The sequence below is a fragment of the Protopterus annectens genome, chromosome 1.part0 (genome assembly GCF_019279795.1).
Source record: "Protopterus annectens isolate FY-2018-M chromosome 1.part0, PAN1.0, whole genome shotgun sequence".
Taxonomy (NCBI): domain Eukaryota; kingdom Metazoa; phylum Chordata; order Ceratodontiformes; family Protopteridae; genus Protopterus; species Protopterus annectens.
In genome coordinates, this window is record NC_056725.1 from 1,339,535,917 (window position 1) to 1,339,555,121 (window position 19,205).

The 19,205-nt window shown below is 40.2% G+C and overlaps 1 protein-coding gene across 1 annotated transcript in view; it reads right to left on the reverse strand.

Moving 5' to 3' along the window:
- Window positions 1–19,205, reverse strand: part of SLC22A16 (solute carrier family 22 member 16) — a 530,176-nt gene that overhangs the window by 467,592 nt on the left and 43,379 nt on the right. The window lies entirely within an intron of this gene.

Consider the following 19,205-nt stretch of genomic DNA (forward strand, 5'->3'; position numbering starts at 1 on the left):
ATGGAGCACATCCACACTTCTTTTCCCAACAATGGGAGAATAGACTGCAATGTGACCATTCGGAACTTGGACTTTTGCATATGGGTGTTCAATTGACTGATATCCAGTATGGGTCTCAGGTCCCCTGTCCTTTTCGGCACCAAAAAGAATCTGGAGTAAGTCCCTAATCCGATCTGGTCTGAGGGGACATGTTGGATGGCTCCTTCTTCTAGCAGCTTTGAAACTTCTGAAGCTGTGTAATCCCTTTGACTGGGTGGAACATCCGGGATTTTCTTAACTGGAGGGGGATTTGGCAAGACGGGGATGACATATCCTCCAGAAATTATTTGTAGAACCCATTGGTCCTGGGTGATGTCTTGCCAGGCCTCCGGGTATGAGATTCGACCCCCGACTGGCTCCGGAAATGCACAGTCAGGCCTCCCATCAGGAGCAGCAGTAGGGAGAACCATGAAAGGAATCGCAGTCTCCCGAGTTGTGGAGGCCTCCTCTGCCCCTAGGGTAGCATCTCCCTGAGTAACCACCCCCTCCCCTGCCTCTGGAGGGGGGCTCACTTTGTTCACCGGGAAAAAAACCTCTGTGATTTCTTGAACTACATTTTGCCACCCCTCTGGACCTTGGGATAAGGCCTAGAGGGAAAGGAAAAATGGACTCCTATGGCAGACAGAGTTTTTCCCTCCTGCTCGCATCTAGTGAGAGTGTCTTTCACGTTAGTTCTGAACAAAGAGGAACCATCAAAAGGGGCATTGGTGAATGAAGACTTGAAGGCCTCTGCGAAATGACAAAGGTGCATCCAGGCCTGCCTCCTAAGAGCAACTCCTGAACTTGCTGCCCTACTCGCTCCCTCGGCTGAATAGGAGATTAGCCTCATGGAGGAGTATGCAATGGAATTGAGGGTAGACATCCGAGCATTGACTGTTTGGACCACCACCTCAGAAACATTACCCGTGAGAGTATTTCCAAGCACCTTGAGGAGATCTCTCTGGAGCCGTGTAAAGTGTGATAAGTAATTCAGTGACCGTAAGGTAAAGGTCACTGAAGAAAACGTATGCTTCCCATACTGGTCCATGGTCCTAGACTCCTTGTTAGGGGGATGGACGGTGGAAGAAGTCTCGGCTAAATCCTTCTGTGTGGCAGCTGCCACTACCATGACATCCACAGGGACTCCCTTGAACAGAAATTCCTTATCAGGAGGAGCAGACAAAAATTTACTGGGTCTCCTGGGGACTGGTTCCACAGAGTCAGGGGTTTCCCACACCCTTCGACAAACCAAATCCAGAAGCTCATCGAAGGGTGGAGATGCCCAAGAGGCGGAGGGCGGAACACCAAAGGCCTTCAGGAAGACCAACTCCTCCTCGGAGGGGGCTTTGGATGGCCAGTCACCTCTTTGTTTCAAAATCTCTAGGATGTCAGAGAAAGAAACATCCTCAGAGGATGACTTAGGGGACCCCTCTGATTCCTCGAGGTCGGTGTCTGATGTGAGAGACTCATCCTGGGAATCTATGTGCTTTCTCTTGCACTTCTGCTTTCTTGGTTGCTCCTCAGGAAAAAATGCTGTGGGGCCCTCAGAAATGTGGGGATGACTCGTGGGGGTACCCTGAGGCCTTGGGGCTCCACTGTCTAGAGATAGATGGCGATCAGAGACCTGCACCGGTGTAGTAGGGGACAGCATGACTGACCCACATGATGCCGCTGATGACCTGGCCAGCGCGCTCTGCATGGCCTTGAAGGCTGATCCTCCCGAGTCTGAAGAACGACCAGCCTCTGAAGCCAAGACAGGAGTCAGACTTCCCCATGCCAAAGCACCGAGAGGGAGACTAGGAGCCAAGAGGTGTCCAGAAGCCTCTCTCTCGGGTCCGACCAAAGAATCCTGAGTCCTGAACCCCATGGATGGCGCCAACGGGGTCGGAGCTGACGTCGGCACTAATAAGCCAGGAGGGGCTATCAGAATCGACCTAGGGACATCACACAGAGCTGAGCACTCCAGCTCTGAAAGCTGAGATGTGCTCGGAGGAGGAAGTATCGAAGCAGGTTGAGGGACCAGCTCTGGAGCCGACTGGGTCGGAGCCGAGAACAATTTTGCCAGAACCGGTGACTGAAGGAGTCTCTGCACCACTCTATCGACGTCCACATCTGATAAGTCCTGGAAGATTTGGAGGATAAAGAAGGAGATCGAGACCTCCTCTCTGAAGGGGACCTGTGAGGAGGGGATACTGGCCTAATGCTAGGTGATCGGCTCCGAACAGGTTCCAAGAAGATTGGAGCCGAAGCAGGTTCCATAACAACTGACACTTCCTGCAGCCCCGAGGACAATGGAGCCAAGGATGTCGAAGTAGACTTTGCTATTTTCTCCGGTGGCTCCGAGGAGACTGATGGAACCAAATATCTCTTTTTTGTTTTTGAAGATTTTGCCTTAGAGCTGGAAGCACTCTACAGACCCTCCTCGAAGGAGGGTTTCAGAAGTCCCTTCAAAATCAATTTATTCTTCCTTTCCTGAAGAACTCATGGACTAAAGGCGTGACAGAAACTGCACGACTCCTGGAGATGAATCGCTCCCAGACAATACACACACACACAGGAGTGTCCATCGGTAATGGACATTTTATAACTGCACCTAGAGCATTTCTTGAAGCCCGAGGGCTTGTGCTCCTTAGTATCTTTGGACATAGTTAACCAACAACAATTAACCATTGAATAAATGGACCAATGGTCAAACAGTAACAAGGCGGGAAAAAGCCTGCAACAAACAGAATACCACAAGATCTCTAAGTTAAATGATCCTTAGACACAAACACAAGAGGGGAAGGACTAATTCCTCTAATTTAAATGGTTTTAGTCCCGGGAAACTTTTATAACACAAGGAAAGCAAGGGGACAGACTAGGTCCTCTAACTGAAACGGGCCTAGCCTGTTGGAAACAGCTAGTGGGATACCACAGAAAAAATGATCAAAAACACAACTTTTCCACAAGACAAACAAGAACACACACAATAGCTATCAAAATAGCTTTTTTGCAAAAAACTTCTCTGATAAAGAAAAAGGGTACTTAGCCACAGCCAAGAGCGAGACCACGTCCAAGCTACATGAGCAGCAAACGAGATCTGGGGATAGAGAGCAGTGCAGCATGGGATACCATCTTAACCCAGTCAATAGAAAGTCTTCGAGCTAAAAAAGTATGGCCAAGTCGGAGCCGACATTCGGCTCCGAACCCACAGGTAAGACTGTAGGCGAGATTGGATCTAAACAGTCAAGGCTTATTAGAGTGACTTGGTACAGTAATCACACTATAAATATGCAATGTACTCTAGAGCTTAAATTAACTCTACACAAAACAGCCACAGTTGAAAGGTTTTAAAATATTTAATAATAAAAACACAAGACAACACTTCTTGCTACACAGTGTTAGTCGAGAGTTCAGAAATCACAGAGAAATACTTAAAATAATTCAGTAGTACAGTTCTGACATCACAGAAAAACACTTAGTCTAATATGTCTAGTTCCTAGCTATTTCCAAAAGAAAACACAAGTCTAATAAAACTTACATATGAGCAAGACAGTGCTGTGAGTTGGATGGTCAAGACAAAAATGCTTAATCCTCTCTAGTTCTCTCTGTTTAAATTGAAATTTCAGTTCTAATTTACATTACATCGTTCTTCACACTTTCCTGGGGTTCACATGCTACACATTACATCATTCTTCACACTTCCATGGGTTCCCAGGCTAACATAAACTGCATCTACATTCTTAGTATTTCCCTTTTGTTATCTTACAGCTGGTCAGGAGCAGAGCAATAAAACTACATTTGCATGTTTAAATCTAGCAATTTAACTCTTGGTTAAAACAACAGAAAGAATTTCTTCATCTAGACCCCCTGGTAGAACTGTCTACATCAAAGGGTCACCACATGCTTTACTTTGGTCAGTAGAGTGCACTGTTGTCACATTTATTTCCAGTTCCACATGTAACAGTATTTCTTTACATTTAAGACAACAAGCCTGTAGTTTACATTCATATTTAGAAATGCCAGAATTATCTGAAAATTCTATCTGGCTAGGCTGGCAGCCTTCATCAATCTTTACCCTCTCTTCACACAAAGCACAAGCAGAAATGCATAATTCAAATTAGAAAGGGCTGATGATGAAACAGGGGATGCTCAAGAAATAAGGAGAGACTGGGATTTTGGATGCAGACACTTGAGAATTAAAAAAGCCATACTGAATATTATATTCATAAAGTAGAAGAAAGTATTCTAAGAAGTAAGCCAACACAAGAATGGAAAAAGGAGATTCTGCCAATAGGGATGACAGCAATTGGGGTACAGAGAATAGGAAAAAAGGAGTCTGGAATTTACCGGAGAATACTGGGAAAGGAACGAACGTATTGGGAGCAAATAATTAGAGAGGGAAAGGTAACAGAATGGGAAGAGGCCAAGTATACATCTGGACTGCAGGCTAGAGACTGCCTTCCCTAGCAAGGATTGATATCAGAGTATAGGCAAAGAGAAAGGAATTGGGGGATCCTACGTGAAAGTCCAGCATTTGTAGAGTTGTTAGTTGAATCTAGAACAAAAGCTCCTTTTAAAAGGAATAATTAGCAAGGCATATAGAATATTGCACAATAACTATAGGAATTAAATGTGAGAAAGTAAGAAAGGATTGGGAAGAGAGACCGGATAAGCAATTCACAAAGAAGCAATGGGAGATATATGCATGGCTTGCAGTTATGAAACAAAGTCTAGAAGATGTATGATTTATTTGCTTGGAAGTGTCTGCATAGGTATTTTTGTACTTCAAACAGACTCCAAAGAATTTTCCTCAGGTAGATTGCAAATGTTGGAGCTGTGATGCGGAAGAATGATGTAACTGGGAGCATATTTTTGGGAGTGTAATGAGTTGGTAGACTTTAAAAATTCCCTGCAAACTATTCTGTCAGAAATACTGGGTGAGCAAATTGGGGTAACTAAGGAACTGTTTTTTGAGCTGTGATACAGGATCTGAATTGCCTATACATAGTAAGGCCTTGCTGAGTTTAATTCTGGTGGCTGTCAAAAACAATAAAGAAAAATGGAAATCAAAGTCTAAAACCGACTGTATTAGAAGTAGTGAAAATAGTAACAGAGACAAAAGAACTGGAAGTGGGATCTGTAGGGAAAAGCAGGAACAAATCACATAGAAAAAATGTGAATTTTGGGAACAATAAATACAGAATAATATTTGAAGAAGGAATGAAGTTTAAGGAAGGCAGAAACTGAATAACCTATATATTTTTAATTTATAATGACTGTACAGAATATCCTATGTGATGTATAATGTTTGCAACTGAAATATGTCAAAATTGTTTGTTTCCACTTATGCGAATGCATGATTGCCTACGTCATAATTGATAATTCAATAAAGATGGTTTTTTTTGTTTAAAATATTCTGGGACATTTGTGGACAATGGACTTCAAGTGAATTGTTTAATTTCACTTAGTATGAAAATAAGTCAGTGCATTGTTAAAAGCTAGGGCAAGAGTTAAATACCTGAGCTTCTAACTCAAATTCACACTGGAGCTGACTTTCTCACAGATACAAGACTGAACTTTTGTTAAAATGGTAAGGAAAAATAAATGAATATGTACTTGTTGAAGAACTGCATATTTTGTTGAGTTATATTCATTTTGTAACATATATTATTTAATTCCCCCTTCCTCCTTCTCTTGACCAAATCATGAGACAACCCTTGAAGAGGTGGAGGAGATAGTCCTCTGTAGGGAATGGATGTGGAGCATCCTTAGTTACTGGACACCTCTAAATTTTGAAGATTTTTTAAGGTGAGCATAGTCCTTGCAGTGTCTAATGGCTCAGTATGCACCTTGGAAGACTAATGAAAGTGCTTACTCATGGAGTTTAAACTACTCTTTTGCACATTTTAAACAGTTCTTTTAATACATTCTTAAATGGAGCTTTGTTTAAGTTGACTAGATTCTTGTCATTCTTAGAAAACCCTTCTACGGTATAATGGGGAGATGAGATTCTTTTACTGTTACTGCCTTTTCTGTCATGACTCTACAAATGCTAGACTTTCACGTAGGATCCCCCAATTCTTAATCTTACTGATACATATGCTGACCATCTATGCCTCCCATGACAGTTTGTTTTTCTTGCGTCAGCAAAGCATTTGTCTTACTACTCTTGACTTGACTTGATGACAATGACTCACTTTTACCCAAAGGCTGAGGTCCCAGATGAGGAGCAGGCACAACGTCAGGAAGCAGAGAGGGAGTCTTTTAGTAATGGTTTGAAAATATAAAGGTGTGAGACAGACCTGATTAATACAGTACTTTTTATTCCAAGTTCAAGCTAAATTATTAGAATAGAGACTGACCCCGCAGCCCTCTGTGGTTTGTAGATGGTAAGCAACTGTTTATTATTTGACAGAAGGGGACGGTTTGGTGGACAGTATTGGAGTATGCGGTAAATGGCTTTTTGCCTAGCAACAACACTCCTCATAAACTTGAGCTCCTCCCCTGTCCCATAAAGCCCTGTTCTGAGGAAAGAACTCCAGACTGAATAAAGGAACAACCAGTTACATCCCTAACCACAACAATAAACACAACATAATGACTTAATAGCCACGAGTAAAATAATCAGGACTCTTGGATTCCTACTGATCACTTGGACATGACAACATGGAGGGGGGAAGGTGAACAGGTCATTCCAGTGTCTGGATAAGAAGATATACATCTAACATTTTGATAAGTACATAACATATGTATTTTTTCTGGTCCTGTCTCCACACTTTAAAACTGGACAGAATCCCAGGCTGACCCTGGGACCCTGACTAAGCCAGCAAGCCTTTAAGAATGGTGGCTCCAAAGGAAGCATTAGCCTTGAAAAGGTACTCAAAATATAATGTTAAGTAAATGTATATAAGGCTGACCACACAGCAGCTGCTGTACTGTCTTCTAAAGGCATGTTTTGTAGAAAGGCAACATATGAGACGTGAGGTCTGAAAGAGTGTGCCTTCAGTCTAGTGGCTAAGGGTTTTCCAGTGAAAGAGTAGCGATAAGGAGTTCAGATAACCATTTACAGTAATTTTAGACACCTTTTGATGTTTCTTAACTGAACGGAAGGATGCAAACGGTTGTTCATCCTTCCCTGAATTCTTTCATGTGATGAAGATAAAATCAGAGCTATCTATCAACGTCCATGATATTGCCCTTTGTTGGAATAATTTGGAAAAAAGACTAGCAGATTAATGGACTGCTTCAAAATGGTTTGAGTAGCCACTTTTGGCATAAAGGACAGCTTAGTGCTAAGTGTGATCTGTCTGGATGAAAAAAGATACTTGAAAGAAAAGGCGTGAAGTTCTGAAACCCTTCTTGCAGAGGTGATGATTACCACAATGACAGTATTCCAGGTGCTCAAAAATTTTACTTCAATAAAATTTGCTGGTTCAAAAGAGGAGTGGGGTTAGTTAATCTCTCATCATCATCACCATCAACCCTCCCCTTTTTCTCATTTTCTACATGGGGTTGGGGTGTCATGTCAACTGTTGCCATCCCTCTTGAATCAGTGCCACTCCCATAACTTCTTTGATAGTCATGCCTGACTGTCACAGGTCTTCTCTGACATGATCCATACATCTCTTTGCTGGACGTCCTCATTTCTTCTTGTCTTCTTCCTGTCTGTCTCAAATCCTTTTTACTAGATAGCCTTCTGCTTTTCTCCACATGTTCCTGAACCATAGTAATCTGTTCTCTTTGAATTGCTTTGCAAATCAAGGTACTTTGGCTTTTGCTCTGATTTTCTACACCTGTCCCCCAGTGTGCATCCTACCACCCACCTCAGGCACTTCCTCTCAATCACATCTTGCTTCTTCAACTGCTCTGCCTTTACTGTCCAGGTTTCTGTGCCATACGGTCATACTAGTTGCACCAGTTTTATACATCTTACATTTCAGCTTCTTTAGCATTCTTTTGTCATACCCTACTCCTGATATTCTGTGCCAGTTGGCTGCTGCCCCACTGATTCTAGCTTTGATGTCGACATTCAGATTTCCCTTCCCCTCAACCAAACCCTTCAGATACTAGAAGCTATTAACCTGTTCCACTATTTTCTCTTCTATCCCAATTCTCAGCTTCTTCTGACCCCCACATGTTCTACCATTATAAATGTCATATCTGTACTCAGTTTCATCCTATGTGCCTTCAGTTTTGCATTCAGTTCCCATACCATTACTGACGTTCTTACTCAGAGTCTGCTCAGAGTCTGCCTGTAATGCTACATCATCTCTATATAGCAGCTTTGTTGATCTGCCCCCTTGACCTGTTTGTTAATGTAGTCCAGTCCCATTATGAAAAGCAGTGGGCTCACAGCTGGACCCTGATGTACACCTTCTCCCTCTGGGAACCCCTCTGTGAGTCCAAACACTGTCCTTGAGTTACTGGGCCCTTGTATACTGCCTGCACCATTTCTACCAATATTTCTGAGACTTCAAACCACCACAGGACTGCCAAAATCAGTTTTCTTGTGACCTTGTCATATGCTTTGTGCAAGTCTAGGAATGCCCATCTCTAGCTTCTTCTGAACTATCTGCCTCATTGCAAACATCAGGTCAGTTGATCTGCATCCTGATCTAAATCCGGGGAGATCAGCTTCCATAAAGGTTAATGTCGGCTGGATCCTGACCTCCAGCTAATGTCTGTATGGAATCTGCATGTACTCCTGGTGTCTGTGGGGTTCCTCCCACCTTCTGAAAACATGATACATGTTTCCATTTCAAACTCACTCAATAATGGAGTTTTGGCAATAGCACAGACTCTAGATGAAAGGTTAGCACACTAGAAAGAGATGCTGAAGTATGACCTATATTTTGCTTCAGGGCCCAGACTGTAAACTTCTACTTAGCTTTGTAAATTTTCCTTGTCAAAGGTCTTTTGGATGCAATGATTAGTCTGATTACCTCAGTGGCAATCGACAGGTCTCTGGCCATTATTAGAAGTAGATAAACCATGCGGTCAAATGAAAGGAGTGTACATCCAGGTGAGGCAGACCAGATGGATGTGAAAGAAGATGAGGGTGCCGAGGAAGTCGAAGGGGTCTTCTCTTGAGATGAGGTCACAGCATGAGGAACAAACCTGGTGAGCAGAACAAGGCTATGAAAATGACCTTTGCACTGCACATTCTGGCTTTCTGGAAAAATCTGATTCTGAATGGAAACTAGTGGAATGCATATAAGAGAACTGAGGGCCAGATGTAGGAGAATGTGTCTTTTGGTGGCCCTGAGGAATGATGTTGAAAAACTTGTCACATTGGTGTTGGGTAGTGAAGAGAAAAGATCACAAAAGTGTCTTGCCCATCTCTGAAATATGCTTGAAGCTACCTTCATGTCAAGAGACCATTCATGTGGGAGAAATTTTGTCTGCTCAACCTGTCTGCAGTCACACTGGATGTTCCTGGTATGAGTGCTGTTATAAGCAAGTGATGTGAAAATATGGACCATTCCGAAATCTTCACAGTTTCTCTGCATAGGGGCTCCAAACACATTTTTCATTGCCTGTTTACATACCATACCACTGCCATATTGCCTGCATAAATGGGTATAACACCCTCAGTAAGACCTAGAAAGCCTGCAATGCTAGAAGGACTGCTCACATCTTGAGCACACTGATTTGTGACTGGGCATCTTGTGCAATCCTCGTCCCTAGGATAATCTTGTGCACGTAATGACTTTGTCCCCAGAATGTATGTGTCTATTATTACTGTCGGGGAGGGTCAGAGAAAGGGTGTGCCCATGGACAGATTCAGGTCCATCCACCACAGCATTCTCTTGATGCAGGTCTTTGAATGTTTAACTGTGTGTGTCACTGGTTGAAATGCTTGGTCCCACTGATTCCTGAATGTCCACTGTAGAATTCTCATATTCAGTTGTGCAAGTGGAACCATTTGGGTAGAAGAAGAGATTAGACTTAGAACCTTATGAACTGCTGCTGCTCTTGTAGGTTGTGGGATCTGTGAGTGAATTATAACTTCATTTATGATGGTGGAAAACCTGCCTGGTGGTAATTTTGCTTTCTAGTTGACTGTATCCAATTGGCAACCAATGAATGCCAAAAGTTTTAATGGAGCTGTTTGGGACTTGACTACACTGACTGTGATCTTCAAAAATAAACATATTCTGAGTAGGTAATCTTGCTATTAGGAACATTTTCATAGTCGGGGCCATGATGAGCCAATCATGTAGGAAAAATCCTTACTCTGAGTAGTCATATGTGAGCCATGACAGGAGCCATGAATTTTGTAAACACCTGGGAGATTGTGGTGAGTCTGAACAGCAGCATCTGAAACTGTCTCTCACCCAGACATGCAGGAATCTCCTTTATGTCTTTGCTTCTTTGATCAGTAGTTATTCATCTTGGAGATTCAAACAGTTCATCCAGTTTCCTTCCTGCAATTAAGACAGTGGGGACTGCATGGTTGCCATCCAGAATGACTCCTTCTTCACAAAATTGGTTTAGTTGACTTAGGTCAGACATGGATCTGTGGTCCTGTATCTTTCTGGGCACCAAAAAGAATCTGGAGTAGAATCTGGGCCCTCTCTGTTCTGGTGGGACCTACTGGATGGTAGAAGAACTTTGACTTTCTTCAATGCTGCTCCCCTGTGTCAGGGTGGAACTGTTGATATTGTGAGGGAATGCTTTTGACATTTCCAAAAATGGAACAGAATAGCCTCTGGATATAATTTCCCTTATCGATCTGTCTGAAATAATGGCCAGTTTTGCCAGTAGGTAGAGAGAAAGACATTCCCTGATTCACTCCAAAGTGAGACAGTCAGGTAAAATTTCAGGACCAGTACTGATGGGATCCTCAAAAGGATCCACTAATGCCCTAATGGTTTTGACAACTGTGATGCCCCACCAATGACTCAGTAATCAAGGAGCCTCAATCCTCATCACTAGCACCAGTGGGGAACATAAATTGGGAGGATAACAAGTGCACACACAGTATTTATAGATGCACCTCTCTGTAGCAAGTGCAATTTCCCTTAAGGGCACACAGAGACCACAGTCAGTCTAGGGCTGGTTTCTCCCTCTTTCTCCAGATTCCCAATAAATCTCCCCACTGGCACAGCTATAGACTTGAGATCTCAGCTGAGCGGCCAAGCCAAAGCCTCCAACACTCTTTCTGTCCAATTAGTGCTTCATGTCCCTACCCAAGTTATCTGACACACACTCTTTTGGAGATTTGACTTACACACACAGACACACACACACACACACACACACACACACACACACACACCTGGGAAAGACTGGCACAGGTTTACTAGTTATGCCTCCTTATGCCCAGACTATAAGGTAGTTTTCACTGCCACCAGCCAGCTCCTTATCAGCTACTTTAAGGCGATTAACAAAGGTTGTCCAACCTTAACATGTAATGTTACTGTTAATACAAATGGCAGTTTGATCACGAGCAAGGCTATTAGGAGTAGCCCACAGTGTCATCAAATGGATATGCAAGTACTCTCAGAACTTAAATATATCTCACAAATATCAGTCACAATGAAAGGGTTAAATACATTTAATAATAAATAATAAAAGAACAAGAAAATACTCAGTATATAATCACAGTTACATCACAGTTCAAAATCACAAAAACAACATTGCAGGGCAGTCTCAAATAAATAAAGAAAAACATCTAAATTAAGCTTTGCTATCTTCCTGACGTTATCGGAGAGAAATTGGTGTACCCTAATAACTTAGTTCACAGCAAGCACGGCAGATGTGGTGAATGGGTCTTCCAGCAGATGCTGTCAAGTCACAGACAAACTACAGAATGCCCAGTCTCTCTCAGAGAGTTCTTAAATTAAGATCTCAAATATTACTGCTGGGATAGCTTTCAGAATACATTCACTTCTTGTCATCTAACTCTATCCCAGGTGAAAAACAACCATTGATGAAGCTTGTAGTATTTAGCTTCTACCTGTGAAAGTATATAAACAAGGGCTTTTTTTAAATCTAAGACAGATCCTGGAATTCATAAAACAATAAAAAACACTTCCAAGACATGCAGAACACTTATAGTTCTAGACACTGCCCCCTGCTCGATAGGGGCACAGGAAAATAACTTTCTTGGGTGGCGTAAGCCAGGGAACCTTGTTGGCTAGGCTTACTTAGGCCCTTGGGCCGATAGCCTAGTACCTACCTATGAACCTATAATTTAATTTCAGCTATTTTTCTGAAGTTAAACTCTTGTGTCCCAGTTTCCATTGTTAAAATATATACATTTAAACAGTTAAAATAGTGTATGTAAATTTCTGTTCTTTTCCAGTAGGGTACACTTGTGTTACATTTTTAAGGTCAGTACTTTACAAACCCTTTTCAACACACACTTCTGTGCCAGCAGTTTGATATACACATAACATACAGTTCTAATACACTTGTAACACAAGCATATGAATCATGTTGATATTCACAAATGACACATAATTATTTACAAAATTCCAGATAGTTGGGCTGGCAGTATCTCCTTTCGTGACAACAACCTCTGCCTCTATAGTAATGGCTAAACTGGAACTTCCCTCTACCATGGGAACCACTGCTATACAGCTGTTTTGGGTTGCTGGGATTTGTGAAACCATATGCTTCTGCTGCCTTTTTGATTCCTTTGATAGACCCCCTGTGGGGCCAAAAACGTCATTCCAATAGTTGTGAGCATTTTTCCCTCACATTGTAGCACCTTCTCCATCATCTTCTGCCCAAACAAGAAGGTGCCATCAAACGGTGCATTAAAGAAAGCCACCTTAAAGTTGTCCACAAAATCAGTAAGGCACAGCAAAGCTTATCCCCTCATTGCCAAGCTACAGCCCACCACTCAAGTTGCACCATCCACTGTCTATTATTAAACCTTCAGTCTCTAACTGTGTCCTCAGATCAACCATGGGCAACTGTTTAAAGATGTCAGGAGTTTTCTCAGCCAAATCCATAAAAAAAATCAAATTTTGTGTTCCATACTGTTAAGCAATAAAGTACTGGACACATGCATTGGTCCTACTCTATCCATCATTCTGGACTCCCTGTTCGGGGGATAAATAGCCTGGACATCCTATAGGACATCTCTCTTAGTGATAGCAGTCACCAATATGGAATCCCCAGGAGGTCCTTTGCTTCAGTGTTATCTATCTTTAAGAGTTTGCACCACTATATCAGATTTGCAAGGTTTAGGCTCTGGCACATGTGGTTCCTTCCAGGCTCTGCAGCATACCATCTCCACTAGCTTGTCCGGGGGTGGCACTACCCAGGCAACTGGGAAAGAGGACTTATAGGCCTCCAGCAAAACCTCTTCCTCTTGAGAGGTGGCATCTATGGTTCAGGATCCCCTCTGCCTCATCATCTCTGGAATCTCACACCAAATGTAGTATCGTCTGAAGGGGACTTGGGTGAAATCACCACTTTGTCACAATCTGTATCAGTAGACTCCAAAGGAGAGTCAATGTGTTTCCTCTTACACCACCTCTTCCTGAGAAGGGGTGGAGGAGAGTCATTAGAACCCACCAGGGAAGAAGGCCGCCAGAGTCTAAGAAATGTGTGCCTATTATGTTCTCTGTCTACTGGAAAGTACAGCTGTGTAAGCAAACTTATTAAACCACAAAAGGCGGGTATCACTGTAAGCAGAGTCTGAGAACAAAAATCTTTCAACTAAACACAGTTTAATATGAGCGCTTTCGGTAGGATCAATGTCCCACCTTCTTCAGACAACAAAAAGATCAATTAACAGGGTATTTAAAAGATAAAAACCATCACAATTAAACAATTAAGAGATTACAATAAGAAACCTATTTATCCTTAAAGCAACAGTGGATTACCAAAAGCTGTACGCTAAATACATCTATACATAAATATATTTTACGTTTAAAAATCAGGGATGCTGGATATTATAGCCAAATGGACTCACATTTTTATGTGCGATACTATAATAATTAGAAAATTTTAAAATCACTTACTATATCTATTATACTAAGAAACCATAAATTATTCCATATAGATATAAATATAATATAGATATACCATATTTTTAATATAACAAACAAACAAACAAAATTCCAGATAATTCATAATAGGTGAGTAAGCAAACTTATCATAACACTAGATGTTTGAATGGATCAATGCTGTGGTGACCTAAGCTATATGGGTTATATCCTGCACAGGATATAACAGTCAGTCAGCTTCCAAAGTTTTAAGGCACTTAACATATGTCTGGACAGTTGACGTCTCAAGCAGCCAAGGAAGAAAATTAGTGGCCTGATTGCCAAGCCTTTCAGAGCTTTCATGCTAAATGAAGACAAGAGGCTACAGCCATGAAACAGGTCAATGCTAGGTATATACAATTAATGTATTCAACCAGAAAAACAAAATCATATGGGGGGGTGGGCTAGGGGGACTACTGGAGTATGATCTATTCAAACATCTTCTGTTATGGTGTTTGCTTACACAACTGTACTATGTGCATCATTAGCTCACTGTAGCAGTAGTCTAATCTAAATCAGAAGAATATCAAAATAGAAAGTTTATGAGGAGGAAGGATGAGGGTCCAAGACCCCCTGGCGACTGGTACTAGGAAAGCCTGCTGTAGACCTGGAAAAGGACTCTAGTTTTGAGTGATTTGTGAAAGTATGAACACATAACCATGTTGCTGTCTCTACAATTCTTCTAGAGTCCACCCTTTTCCAAAAAGCCACTGAAGAAGCCAGGGCCCTAGTACAATGTGCCTTGACCATGCCTGGAATTAACTTGTTATGGAAGAAATACAAAAAAGGAAACAAGAGTGGGCCTATCATTTGGAAATTGTCACTGGGTGTCTTTTTTTCTTATCTTCATAAGAAATGAATAACTGATCAGAATTTCAGAAGGTTTTAGTTCTGCTAAGAGAGTATCTATAGACATCCAGTGTATGAAGAATCCTTTGTCCCTCATTTTTAAGTTCTGGAAAGAAGACAGGAGGATCAATATATTGTCTCAAAATAAACTCAAGATACCACTTAGGCATAAATGAAGGATGTATTCTCAAACCATATATTTGTAGAAAATGAAATAAGTTGATCCATCATAAGAGCTAAAAGCAAGAGCAATCGACAACACTGTTTTCCATGCTAAGTACCTCAACTCAACCTGCTAAGCTGGTTCAAATGCAGCAAGTGTTAATTTTGCCAAAACAAAATCAAGGTCCCAAGGAGGCGCTACCTGCTTTCTAGGTGGAGAATTATTCAGAACCCCTTTCAAAAACAACTCAACATTAGAGTGCACTGAAAGAGGGGAATCCATGGGCAGACATGCTGAAATGGACAAAGGATGAATCTTGATAGAGGAATAAGAAAGGATCAGAGGATAATAACTCACACAAATATCACAGAACCAGAAAAATGCTATCTATAAATGGGTCTTAAGTTCTTAACGAACATCAGCTAGAAAATCTTTTCCATTTACTAACACAATTTCTTAGAAGCAGGCTTCTTTGCTTCCTTTAATACCTGATGCATGTCCTCAGAAAATAGATGTTTAAAAGGTATTACAATTCTATCATCCAGGCAATCATTTGAAGACGTTTCAAGTTGGGTTGCATGAAACAGCTCCTGCATTGTGTGACTTGGTCCAGTCTGTGAGAAAATTGTGGTAATTGCCTTTGGCCAAAGAAAAGACAACCACTACTGCCTGGACCAGAAGGCAGTCAACACAATGATCTTTAGGGAGTCCTTCTGAATCTTCAGAATGAATCTGGTTATCAGTGGAAAGGGTGCAAAGGCATAAAGGAACATTCCCATCTAAAAAATGAACACATCTGTTTTTCAGGCCTGCTTGCAAGGAGTCCTGGAGCAAAATTCTCCGGATGGTTGTTACGAATGGAGGTAAGCAGATATATATGACGTGTCCGCAGCAACTGGACAAAATAGTAGGACACTCCTTGGTTCAACTTCCAGTCATGGGGGTCTGCCCTACTTCTGCTCAGCTTGTCTGCCACAAAGTTTTGCTCTGATTGCGCCTCTAGAGTTTTGCAGTGCTGAACTGCTACATCCCAGGTTTCTATGTCACAAAAGGTATGACCTGGTACTCTGTTAAGTACCATATCATTGTGTTGTTGTCTGTGACCACTTGTAGGGGTTCTGGGGGCCACAAACTGAGAGAGTTGAGTGCATATACTGCTGCCAACATCACCTTGATGTTTATATGCATTGGCCTGTCTTTTATTTTCCAAAAACCTTGTACTTTTACCCCTAAAGGCACAGTCCTCCAAGAAAAGTCTGAGGCATCTGTTGTTACAGACTGTAGTGCAGCTGGGTGGGAGAATGTGAGACCTGGATTCAGATAAAACTTGTCTCGCTACCATAGCAGCTCCGTTTTCAAATCCTAAAACTGGCATTTGGAATGTTGAGGGGGGGCTACTAATGTTGGGACTATACTGATTTTAGATATTTTTGAATCTTTCTCATGTGGAGTCTCACTTGAGTAATCACTGGTATCATTGATGTCATGAATCTTAAAATCCTGAGAAATTCCGTTGCAGAATTTCTTTTTTTAACTTTACTAGACGGATTGCAAGCATTATATTATTTTTTAGGTGATAATCCTACCACCCATTTTATAATGGACTTGACTTCTTTTTGTCTCTCTAATAATTTTTTTAGTTTTAATCAAGTTATTTACCACCAATTAAAAGGAACTGCTATGGGGGCATCTTTTGCCCCCATGTATGCAAACCTCTTTATGGGTAAGTTTGAGTTGGAGTATGTGTATACCAATAAATTTTATAAAAATCATGTTTTGTTATACTACCGCTACATTGATGATTTGATCTTTCTTTGTAACGGTGGTAGTGAATATATTCATGAGTTTTTTTCAGATCTTAATAATAATAGGTATAATTTACATTTTGATGGTTTACAGTTTGGTAGTAAAGTTCATTATTTAGATATTTCATTATTAGGATAGGTAGGTGATCAGATTTATACTACGGTGTACCGTAAATTTACTGATGGTAACCAGTTACTATTTGGAACTAGTTGTCACCCTCCACATACCTTGTCTGCTTTACCTTATGGAGAAATTATTAGATTATCAAGATTATGTAACAACGAATTAGATTTAGAAAAAAATATTTATGATTGTATTATTATGTTCTTAAAAAGAGGATATAGTATGGAAATATTAAATTCATGTATTAATAAACTATTGGATAAAAATAATTGTAGAAATGTTAATAAATTTATGATTAATAGTAATAGAGAAGATTGTAATTTTTCCCCCTATGTTAATAAAGTTAATGTTATTGGTGGGAATAATAAATGTTCAAAAGCTTCTAATCAAGAAATACAAGATATTTATTTTGTTACTATTTATAATGTATGTAGTAATAAAATTTGGGATATTATTAAATATTTTTGGAAATTCTTGATTTTAGATAAAAATCTTTATAAATTTTTTCCAACTATTCCTAAAATATCCTTTAAAAGAGGTCAAAATCTATCTGATAAATTAATAAAAACTTATATTTCTCCTTTTGACAAGGTGCATCATAATTTAGATATATTTGGTACAAGTATTTGTGGCCATTGTAGTATATGCAAATATGTAAAATTATATTTTGACAATATTAATGGAATTTTGTTTAAACCTAATAGTAATTTTTCTTGCAATTCTGTAGGGGTAATTTATTGCATTAGATGTCCATGTAAATTGTATTATATAGGTGAGACAAAGAGAAAATTTAAAACTAGAATGCAAGAACATATTAGAGATATAAAAAGAGGAATATTAACTAGTCCAATTGCTTCTCATTTTATGGAGTGTCATAATAGTAATGTTGAATTATTTGAATGTTGTATTTTAGAAAAAAATTTTATTAAGACAGGTGATGATAGATTAATTAAAAATATTTTGTTGTTTAAAGAGACTATTTACATTTTGAAATATAATACAATGTCACCTAATGGTTTAAATTTAGAAATAAACTGGAAAAGTTTATTGTAAGTTTTTATTATTATTACTGTTAGTTTTTTTGAATACTAGAAGTTCTCTCTTTAATAATATTCTGTTTTTTGATTGACTAATTTATGTAATTGCTTAATTAATTACAGTATATATTGGAGTGGGTGTGTTTTTGTAACTTGTACTCATTGAAGGCTATTATGCCGAGGCGCTAAGCTGGATTAAATTTTTTGTGGAACTGGCGTTGTTTTTTGGCTGATGCCGTTTTCTTTTTGTTGTTTGTGATTTGAGTGCATATACTGCTGCCAACATCACCTTGATATTTATATGCATTGGCCTGTCTTTTATTTTCCAAAAACCTTGTACTTTTACCCCTAAAGGCACAGTCCTCCAAGAAAAGTCTGAGGCATCTGTTGTTACAGACTGTAGTGCAGCTGGGTGGGAGAATGTGAGACCTGGATTCAGATAAAACTTGTCTCGCTACCATAGCAGTTCCGTTTTCAAATCCTAAAACTGGCATTTGGAATGTTGGGGGGGGGGGCTACTAATGTTGGGACTATACTGATTTTAGATATTTTTGAATCTTTCTCATGTGGAGTCTCACTTGAGTAATCACTGGTATCATTGATGTAATGAATCTTAAAATCCTGAGAAATTCCGTTGCAGAATTTCTTTTGTTAACTTTACAGAATTATCACTTGTGACACAGACAAACATACATTTATATACAGGTAATCAAACCACATTAACAACTTCACATTTAGAAACATTATACATCATATACATCGTTCTATAGAATACAATCAGTCCACACTACATAAATTATTTAGTTCCTGCCTTCTCTTAAACCTCATTCCTCCTCCAAAACATTTTTCTGCATGTACTATTCCCACAATTTCCATTTTTTTCTATGTAACTTACTCCTACCCTTTTCTAAAGATTCTACTTCCTGTTCTTTTATCTCTGTTACAATAGTCACTACTTCAAGTATGGTTGGTTTACATTCTGATTTCGATTTTCCAGTAACTGCTTAAGGTCTTACAATGTCTAGGCACTTTAAATTCTGTATCCCAGCTCAAAAAAAATACTTTCCTCAGTTACACTCATTTGGTTGCCCAGTATTACTGACAGAGTACTCTGTATGGAATTTTTAAAGTCTGCAAACTTGCCAAGTCATTACACTCTGAGAACATATGCTCCCAGTACCTTTTTTTCCCTATTACACCTCCAACATTTAACATCTACCT